Source organism: Alosa alosa, chromosome 16, assembly GCF_017589495.1.
Source record: "Alosa alosa isolate M-15738 ecotype Scorff River chromosome 16, AALO_Geno_1.1, whole genome shotgun sequence".
Lineage (NCBI taxonomy): Eukaryota > Metazoa > Chordata > Actinopteri > Clupeiformes > Clupeidae > Alosa > Alosa alosa.
The window spans coordinates 31,462,889-31,473,935 of record NC_063204.1 but is presented as its reverse complement, the minus strand read 5'-3'; the positions used below and the strand labels follow the sequence as shown (position 1 = coordinate 31,473,935).

Sequence of the window (11,047 nt, the reverse complement as noted above, 5' to 3'; positions counted from 1 at the left end):
TTTTAGGTACAGTACACTACGAAACAAAACCCCTTAAAGGGGTATTCCACCATTTGGGGAAATACACTCGTTTTTCACCTCCCCTTGAGTTAAACATTGAGTTTTATCTTTTCCCAGTTCATCCAGCCGTTCTCTGAGACTGACAGTTGCACTTTTAGCTCCAGCTCATTGAATCAGATTAGACCGTTAGCATCTCTCCTATAAGATAACGGTCTAATCTGATTCAATGAGCTGGAGCTAAAAGTGTTACTGTCAGACTCCGAGAACGGCTGGATGAACTGGGGAAAGGTAAAACTCAATTGTTTAACTCAAGGGGAGGTGGAAAACAAGTGTATTTCCCCAAATGGTGGAATATCCCTTTAATTTCACCCCTTATAAACGCCTTACTTTAACCTTAAAACCCTTAATTAAGTAGTTTTTAAGTAGAAATGTGCATAGAAAAGCCTACTGAATTTACCCCTTACTTTTTAGATTTCCCCTCAATCTCCTAGCCTGGCTCCGCCCTCCAACTTACTTAGATAGATAGATACTTTATTGATCCCCAGGGGAAATTCAAGGTCTCAGCAGCATACAGACAACACAAACACATTCTTTAACAGCAGAAAGAGTAATTAAAGTATATAATAAAAACACAACTGAGCAATAAGGACAGTAGAAGATAATAATATGCTAAATATACTAAAATACAAATTATACTAACACTTAATCTAAATCAATTCTAAAAACAGTATCCACATAATGGTGATTAATCAATCAGAGGCACTTGCAATGACTCAGGCAGGGACTGAGCCTGTGATTCTCTGTGCATAGTAAGGTATGGTAAGGTGCTCTGTGTGAATGTCATGGTGGTAGTGCAATGGTGATAGTGGTCATGGTGATGGTGCAAATGAGTAAGTCCAACAGTGCAACAATGCAGAAATAAAGTAAAGTCTATATATCTATATATTTAACTATTTAAAGAAAATGTATAAGTGTGGCCACAGTTCGGCTGTGGCATGGAAGGGGGGTTATGCATATGTGCTAATATAGCACGCAAACAGTGAGGCATAAAGACAGTGGTAAAAGTGGCTAGTGGACAGACAGTATCCAAACATGGAGGGGGTGAAGAGGCAGACAGACTATGCAGAGAAGTCTAGAGAAGTTGCTTGATGTTACATGGATGGAAGGCAGAGAGAAAGGTTAGCGGAGCTAAAGAATTTACCTTATTGCTAGGCGGAAACTAGCACAAGCTAGTCTTATGTTGATATGTAGGCCTAGCCTAATGACTAATTAGTGGGCCACTCAGGCTGATAAATGGTTTGTGGAACTCGTTGGAACTGTCTATATGTAAGCCTATATAGGCCTACTTTAATAGTTCTCTACAAACCTCAAAGTGCCTGATTTTTCAATTATTTAATTGGCCTACCTGTGGGTAGGTTAGCATTGTCTGTAGGCTAGGCCTACTTCCTTTTTTAAATTTATGCAGGCAACTATTGGAGTGCTATGATACCCAGATATGTCCTTGCATGATGCTTGAAATTTCCATCCACACAAAGCTGTTTTTATACTGCACTTAAAGGGGAACTTGGCAACTATTTCAACTTAATAAACCCGTTTAGAAATCATTTGGATGGTTAAATGACCTGTTCCGGTGAAAATGGTGACTTTCCCGGGCTGCCTAGCCGTCCCCAGGCGGAAAACCAACCTTGCAACATTGAGACTACCGTCCCGGAAAGAGAAGTGAGAAGTGAGAAACAAGAAACTCGTTTTAAATCGTGTTTCTTACCTTGTAACATCCACATAGTTCTGCCAAACTTACAGTGGGTCCCCGTTAAGTTTGGACGGGTTCCTTCAGGAATCACGATCCCCATTTTCTCAGCAGAAATGGCACAAACGGCAGTTGATACAAACAACCACAAGGTGTCACTTTGGAGTTCTGCCACTACTATTTTTGATGCGACTTGACTTACTGCTTCCATGATGCAGTTTCCAAGTCAGTAGAACAATCAGAGAAAGCTGAGCCATTACCAAACATATATGATAATACAATAGCGTGAGTTTATTTATCTTATACCCTATTTGTCACGGTTACTTATAGATTTGATAGTGTAACGATAAGAGCATAAGAGACTTTCAGCGGGGGCACGGAAACTTGACAAAACATTCTAATATGAAAATGTAGATGCAATTGTTGTAAGATGGTGCAGCTCCTTTAAGAAAGCACCGTGCAAAAAAGTAGACGTGCTGGAGCGAGTCATATTCAAAATGCAAAAAATAACACCCATAGATAAAACCAATTATCCTCATTCATTTAAACCGCAGCATGCCTGCTTGCCGGCGTTTAAAACAAATATATCAAAGCACCTTTTAGTTTTGAATGTAACACGAAAAAATGTTTAAACAGCTGGACAAATGATTTAGCTAATTGATTATAGCCTGTACACCAGCAATTGTTGAACATTTGGAAAAAGATCGCTCAGCTGTTGCCACAGTCATAGGCAATGTAGAAACAACATGAGAGCAGTACACACTTCCCCGAATGTGGATGTTACACTGTCATAATCTACCACCAGCCTTTTGGCAAGTTGAAAAATAGATTACTTCTGTGAAATCTCTGCTGAGAGGAGTTGTGTTGGGAATGTCGGTGCAATGTCCATGCTATAATGGTCTGACAAACGTAGTGCCTTTTCAAGCAGTTCATCATCACCTGCGAGTTGAAGGATCATAGGACGTAAAGACTCAAACACATAACAAGTTTCCCGCATGCTTGCACATCTTTGGGAGAGCTGACTGATTATGATGTCCAGAGTTGCATTAAATACCTGCACTTTGAAGTATCTCTCTGCATCGGTTAAGCGTTCATCTTCCGATAGTTCGTCAAAGTGACGCTTCACTCTTCACATTTTCAAATGTACTCTGAACCCCCATTTATTTGCGAGTGTCTGCGCTGTAGCCTTGGCCTGGTCAAAGGCACGCAGGTAGTCAGAAAGGACCGGTATAGAATTTTCCAGCAATTGCATTGCGGGGGTAGCGACGGAGGTCACAGGCCCTGGAATGCGACTGCACTTGCTGCACCTACTAGGCCTAGTTACGCCACTGCGTGGAGCGCTAATGTGTCTACTGTAAATCATTCATGTGTGAAAGTCATTAGGCTGGAAGCGCCTAGATGTGTCTAAGCTCATTAGTCTACTTTCAATAGGCCTACTGTACAGCCTGAGAGGGGGAACAAAACCTATAGCCTAGGCTACTGTAGAGTAGGCCTACAGTAGGCTACTGTAGGCTAAACAATCAGTTGTGAAAGTCTGCAACGAAAGTTTCCTAATGGAAGCGCTAACGTGTCTATTGAGCTCATTAGCCTACGTCGCGGGCCGGGTGTTTGAGACCCCTGCTGTAAATCATTCAAAATGTGTGAAAGTCATTAGGCTGGAAGCGTGTCTACTGTCAGTGACTAATGCGAGAAGCGGGTTCTGTGTTGTAGGCTATGCATTTTTCCGACACTTGGCTGCAAGCTCCCCTCCCCCACCCCCTTCTTTCACAAGCAGTGCAGCTTTCTGAAGCGGTGCCTTTTGAAGCTAAAGTAACAAATACCACCAATATTGTTGTGTGGTAATAAAAGTATCCAGGGTTTGCGCAAGTAGCCTAAATAGGCCTATATAAATAAATTAAGGACATACAATCCTTAAAGCTTAACGTAGCCTACATGTAGATTAATGTCCCAAAACGTCAACAAGTCGTTTTATGCGCTCATTATATATGGATTTCTATGAAACGCCACGAAAACATGCGTGCGCAACCAAGAGGCAGAAAGCACCATAGAACAGCATAGAGCAATGCAAAAGAGCAAAAGAATAAAATGAGTTTTTGTGCTGACAACTGCACCAATTCGAAATCAATGATGGTTAGAGAATGTTAAATATGTTCAATATCCCTAACGGAATGCATGTCTTAAAAAATGACAAAATAATGATGTTATGTTAATAATGCAAATGAACGGCACACTTTGAAATATAGTCGGAAATGAGATGTTATCATCATTGAGACAACAGGGGTATACAATAAAATCCGATTGTAGCTTACAGCAGCCGACTATTTAGGTTAAGTTTATAACGTTGTGGACGGCCACCAAGCGTCTTCTGCCCCACAGCTGCGGCACAGTCTTGAGTGACCGGATTCGTTTTCCTTTGTCATATGAATGCTGTCATTTTGTTAACTTTACTGTTCAGGAGATGCTGTAGGCAAAGGCTATATTTCAACCTCGTTAGTGTCAGAACTATTCACAAGGTTTCTGGGCAGCATTTTGTTCTGTTAGCAAGCGAACTTCTCATGACTACCGACAAAGTAGCCTACTGCCAGCTGACGAAGCTCTCATTTTAAAACATTACTGAGAGACAGGCACTATACAATCAAGAAATCTTGCCACTGAATCCAAAACTATGTTTAACATTATGTACAAAGCTTAGGCTACAGTGGATTAGCATGTTGCAGGGGCTGCTAAAAACAGAGAAACGCACTGAAAACTCGGCCAATCACAGCCCTTGCTGTCGAATGCGCCGTCCAGTTCGACCGTTGAACGCCACAGCGGGACTATGCTGCCCCCCCCCAAGCTGCTGCAGTTGTACTTACATGTCACCCAGCTGCGTGAATCACCATTATCGTGAATGAAGTGTCTATTTTTAACGGGGACCCTCTGTATGCTAACAGTTCGCTAGCTTGTAAACAAATCCATGTGCTTTATCATTACCTTTTCACACAGTTTGAAATAGCATAATGTGCAATTTCTCCAGCAGAGGGGGAAATCCTGCCAAGTTTCCCTTTAAATATCTATAGTTCCTTACACATTTATTGAAAGTGCCTGGTTTGTGGTTGATTTGCTTGTTGTATTGCATTACTAGCGCTATCCAGTTCCTTTCTACAAATGTAGCCATACGTAGCCTATTAGTATTTTAAATTGACATATATTTAGTTTGTGTTATTGATGTGTGTGCGTGTTTGGGGGGGGCCGCTGCCGTCAGAATTTTCCCGGTGGATTTTAGTGCCCCACTCCGCCCCTGGATCTAGTGTTACCTTGGTAGCGGGGTCATAGATCTAGAAGACCTTGGCTGTGCCACAGAAAGTGATGTGTTTGCCGCAATGATTCACCCGGCCGTCGTTGACTTCTTTTTCCGACGTGACAAAGTTAATTGGAAGAAACACCAACACCAAGTGGACCTGATTGGCAACTATCCCCTGAGTAAGTGCCTGCTGAAACCATTCAAATATGCCTATCTAACGTAACATGCTACTGTTTATGTGCATTATACTTAGCCTATCTTCTCCTGTCTTCTCAGTCAAACTCGGTTGGTGTCCTACCGGATCGTGCTTGAATGGGCCCTACAAGGTGAAGTTTTGGGGAGAGCATCGGAAACCACTACCATCATGTGTTGTTGTGGCCATAAGACGAAAATATCCTTCTGAATCAGGTGTTTATATTGGATTCCAAGAAGTAAATGAGGCAGTGGACATAAGCCTACTGTAAATGGACGATGTGCTCGATGTCTGCTTATATTTCCCACTATCTGTGGGACACACACTGCACCTTATCTCAGTAGTAGGCTACCTGTTTGTATTTTTCCATATTACTAGCATTAGGCCTACTGTCTCACCATCACTTTATTTTCAATTTCCCCTTTTGTATTACATTGCACATCATTAGTCAGTCTGTACATTACCCTGCTCTCTGAATCGATAGGCTACACTGTAAAAACTGTTACTTGGATCTAACTCAATAAAATTAAGACAACATTTTCGGCATCTCTGTATCTTTGATGTACAGTATATAAATAAATCTTTGAACCTACAGCTACATGGCTTCAAATATCATCAGTCATTGGAACATCAAGGATCTTTTAAATCTCCTTGGAGCTTTACTTGGAGAACATGTAACTTTTTTCAAACTTTGTTCAAACATAAATGAGGTCACAAAATGAGAAAATATGTAGATAAATAGATATATTATATAGATAGATCCCTAAGGGGAAATGTAAGGTCTCAGTAGCATACAGATGTACTGTAGTGAGAAATTCCAGAGTGTATGTATTTTAACATTCTAGAGTGTATGCATTTTAACATTCATTTTAATCATCACCCCAGCGTTTGATCATGCCAAACCTTTTGTCAGCCAAACTTGCTCTTGTGACCATTTGCTCACATGTACGGTGTACATTTTAGGACATCCTCAGCTGTCAGACTCAGGTGTCAGACATCAGATGAAAAGGCATCAGGTCTCAGGAAAACCGCTGTCAAGTTAAAGAAATTACACAGTCATTTCTCAGACATCAGATGAAAAGGAGTCAAGTCTCAGGAAAACCGCTGTCAGAAAAAGCGGAGTCAGATGAAAAGTTATCAGAGTCAGGTATCAGGCATCAGATGAATGGAGTCAGGTCTCAGAAAAAAACGGAGTCAGACGAATAGATCTCAGATTAAAAGTTATCAGACATCAGATCCGGTTGCCATGGATACTACAAACAAACTCAGCTGAGGAGTCATACACGTCATCAACACGCGACGCGACGATCTGAATGCTGTCTGCAGATCCACTAGTGTTCTGCCAGTACAACGGTAAGTTAGTTGAGGCTTGCACCCTTGGTTAAAAATAATAATAATAGTAATAATACAAGCAGAAGAAGGTGATAGTATATTTTTCGTTTTAATCGTTTCCTTCATGGTAGAAGGTTATACTTCAATGGCGATTGCGTTGTGTAATTAATGTTATATATTAATGTATTTGCACGAAATGCATGAAACTTCACAGAGTAAGCCTAGACTATAAGCCTGTTATTGTGCCATTGACCCTATAGCATGTTATGTTATGTCATGATGCATATTGCTATTGATTCAGTTAAAGGAATTATCCAGAGTAAAATGCACTTTAGATCAATTTACGGATGATTGGGAGTACATACGTTGAGTTGACATCAAAATCATGTCATTCGGATGTGTTTGGAGAAAGTTTGATTTTACCGTTTTTAGTCAAAACTCCGTAGTCCGTAGGAGTCGATTGCCGAGTGTGGAGTAACACGCTCTGGAAATTCACAATTTCGTCGCCGTTTAAACATAGTCCAGTATTTCTTTCGAAATTGAAATGAAGTTGTATGCAACAGCAAACCCTAGCTTACTAACAGGTTGGAATTTTGAAATGTCACGTGACGTGATGTCGTGCAACGACGTGATGCAACCGACTCCTACGGACTTTCCCTAAAGATGCCAGCTGCAGCAGCAACATTTCCGGAAAGGTACTGGCTTGATGAAATTCATTCTGGACTCTCTATCCGACCACATAAAGACCTCGGGATACTTCGGTTTGGCTTTAGGGACCCTCTACTCACTACCACATAAGTGTAATGTTGTTTGGAACTGTAGAAGAGGTATAAAAATAGCGTTTTGTAGCGGCGAAATGACATGCCCTGGTCAGTTCCAGGCTAACGAGTTTTGACTAAAAACGGTAAAATCGAACTTTCTCAAAACACATCCGAATGGCATGATTTTGATGTTAACTCAACGTATGTACTCCCAATCATCCGTAATGGATCTAAAGTGCATTTTACTCCGGATAATTCCTTTAAGGACATATTTGTTTACAATCTAAATGGCATAGTCTGAATCGTTTGGTATGTCTACTCCAGTTTTGCTAGTTTGACGGCAGAGTGACTGAGTAACTCCAGGTACATGACTTAAAAGGGCTGTTCTTGTGTTTCTTATTTAAGCATGGGTGTGTTTTGAGCATAATGTAACTTAAATCACCACTGATGTTGAGTGATGCTGTTACGATGACGAGAAAATGGATCTCTGCGAGTCTGCTTGCACGCCCGACTGTCTATGCAACAGCAGGATTCCATTAAGGCTTACTTTGCTAAAGTAGGTGTGTGTGTGTGTGAGAGACAACCGCATTGGCCACAAACTACCAAAGGCAGTTGCATTACGGCTGGCAGAAGGGTAAGACATTGTCTTTAAAATATTTAAAATGCACACATTTTAAATAAATACTTGTACCGTTACAAGGCAGTTGTTGCAATGGATCACAGCATCCAGGGTTGCACCATGAATGTATTCCGTCGCCAGCAAAAAGCACAAATCAGATCGGGCAGCTGCCATCAGTCTAACTATGTTAGGATTAGACAGTCTCCTGTGAAATTAGGAAAGAACACAATGCAGTAAGAATACTTTACAGCTTTATGAAATACAAATGACACAAACTGTTGAAAAGCACAGACAACTATACACAAATCTATAATTAAATCTAGTTCTTACAGGGACACGTTAATTTCATGCTGGATGTCTTTATCCTCATCTCTTTCCGGGCCAAATCGCTGCCGGAGTACCCTGATAGGAACCGCCATATACTTTCCCAAATGTTCCCTCTCCAAGGAGAACATTCTCATCGTATGTAATCAAAGATGTGTCCACAGACGGAAGACGAGGAAGGTACACTGCAGGTGCAAACAAAATACATAATCAAGCACCTACTGTGTGCTGCTTCAGTCACATTTACATTTTCAGGCTATGGCACCTTTGGCAAAAACTTTAATCTTTCCCTTGCTTGACCTCAACCAAGGCTTAAAATTATCCTATTCAAAGACAAATCTGATAAGAAAAACAGTACTTACATGATGGCACAAAGGAACTGGAAGATGCAGTAACATCTCCAGCACTTTCACATTCAACACCTCCATCGATTGCACTGTCTGGCGACCATTGTTGGTCTACAGCCTCCTCTACACCAGATGACCCTAATGGAAAATCGTTTGTGCCTCTATCTGCACTATTCCCTGAATCCACAGGGAACTGAACACAAACAGCCATAATTTGCATGATTGCATAAATCTCTGTTCTACATCTGCACAAAATCTGTATATACAACACTGACAAGAGCCTCATGAATTGTGGGTTCAAGATCAGAGCACATAATGATTTTACCTCACTGGCAAAACTTCCTGCCACATCTGATTTAGCGGGCTCATCTAAAACATAAAACATATCAGACTGAAAAATAGTGAAAACACACTGGCACACATACTTACTCCCTCAGTTCCCTCAATGATTTAGTATTGACAGACATGCAGGTAAACATACCTAACATTGATGTCTGGTCATCAACAAAGTCATATTAAATCATCTGTAATAAATATAGACAATATGAGCAAAAGTACCAAACCACAAAATAACCAACATTCACATCAAAATAATTATCACCATATTAAAGGTTCTCTATGCACAGTTGGGTGATATCACTTCTCTTGACGTTTTAAACATCATGAAACAAAACAGAGCTAGCTCGCCCCTCCCTCCTGTGATTCCAGAAACTGTCATGAATGTGCATCCTTCTCGTCGTGATTAGCTGGAACACAGTTTGTTATGACTTAGAAAACCTTTAACCATTTACCTAATTCTTTTCGGCCTACAAATAATGTTCTCTTCCATGGTGTGGACATCTCGGCCATGGTTGAATGTTCCCTCATGAAATCCTCCTTGCTCCACCTGATGGCATAGGGTGAACTCACTCTCGGCGCAATCAGGCCAGAACTTTTCCTGTCCTATGGAAATGAGGTCATCATAGGTTTCATGCCCTTGCATTATGACCCGTTATGGGGTTTCCTCCAATATAATTTTCTAATAGTGCCCCGACCTCGTTGCCTCCTTGTTGTCCCTGTCAATGTCCAATTATTGAAACAGAAAATTAAAATTGTGAATGTGATGCCTGCAAGAAGTCTCAAACGTGGTTGAGACAAGGGTTTGTTAATCACCGTGTTGCCTCTACATGTTAGGTGAGGTGAGGATCACATCAACCAGCGGCAGCGGCAAACATAACGCAACGCTCAGACCATAATAAGTTGTATCTCGTTCCTAAGAAACACAAACGGTTTGTCGATTGAATACGCTTGCGTTGGGCTTTGAAAGTTGAACCAAGTTCAACGCTCAGCTTGTTCAACGCTAGCGTTACGCCATTAAGATTTAGTTTTGCTCAGTGCCCCCTTCACCTGCACCGTTGATGCAGCAGCACAAATATCACGTTCAAGTAGTTCAAGTAGTTTTATTGTCATGTACTTATAAAATTAATTATAAGTAATGAAATTCTTAAGCTCGAGCCAGCTCAACTGAAAAAAATTAATTAAACTATATCGGCATTCAATTTGAAGATTCATAGATAAATCTACCTTTGCTAGCATTGCCATTTGTTACTGTATCACTGTAAGATAGCTAACATTACACATTTTCACACGTAGACTAATGTACCTACTGTTAACAAATGACTGACAGTCCAGTCCTAGTAAATTGTAAATACCCCAAAACTTACCATTTTCCAGTTCGTTTTTTAATCGCTCATATTGTTGCACTTTATCCATTTTCTAAAAATTAAATAAACATGAAGTTAATTAGGTTAACGTTACATGAAATTCTTACCAGGTCTGCAATTCAAGTTAGCAAAGGTTAGCTACCCTACGTTAAAACACAAATATTACCGTTATTGGCTAAAAATGTATATAGCATTGGGTCACTTTTTACATTTTCTTATCATTTCTACATCTAACCAAGCGCTAAACACGACATGGCATTGACAGAATAAATGTATTAAGCAAAATATTAAACTCACTGTTCTGTATCACTGTCTTCTCCTTTTCTCGCTTTCACACAGTATACTACGTTTGGTCGCATTTTGATGCAAGTCGTGATGACGCGGGATATTTTTTCGGCTTCTGATAACTTTTCATCTGAGATCTTTTCGTCTGACTCCGTTTTTTCTGAGACCTGACTCCATTCATCTGATGCCTGATACCCGACTGATAACTTTTCATCTGAGATCTTTTCGTCTGACTCTGGCTTTTTCTGAGACCTGATGCCTTTTCATCTGATGTCTGACACCTCAGTCTGACAGCTGAGGATGTCCTAAAATGTACACCAGTCCTTTCCTCTTGACACAATCAAAGAAGGTGGGCTACGCTTTAAATGCAGAGGGAAGACGCAGCTCTGGAGGTTCAGTCGGCCGCCACCATAAGCAGTGGCGGATTTAGCAAATTGGGGGCCCAAGGCGAAG

The 11,047-nt window shown here is 40.8% G+C and overlaps 2 long non-coding RNA genes across 2 annotated transcripts; one reads left to right on the top strand and one right to left on the bottom strand.

Moving 5' to 3' along the window:
• The first annotated feature begins 4,836 nt into the window (after positions 1-4,836).
• LOC125309639 lies at positions 4,837-5,817 on the top strand. Its single transcript, XR_007196160.1, has 2 exons — positions 4,837-5,209; positions 5,307-5,817. It is a non-coding gene; the product is annotated as an uncharacterized LOC125309639 (long non-coding RNA).
• A 72-nt stretch (positions 5,818-5,889) lies between these two features.
• Positions 5,890-10,840, bottom strand: LOC125309638. Its single transcript, XR_007196159.1, has 9 exons — positions 10,607-10,840; positions 10,310-10,361; positions 9,398-9,661; positions 9,088-9,130; positions 8,932-8,975; positions 8,622-8,799; positions 8,266-8,444; positions 8,008-8,140; positions 5,890-6,254 (listed from the first exon to the last, which is right to left on the bottom strand). It is a non-coding gene; the product is annotated as an uncharacterized LOC125309638 (long non-coding RNA).
• Between the last annotated feature and the right edge of the window lie 207 nt (positions 10,841-11,047).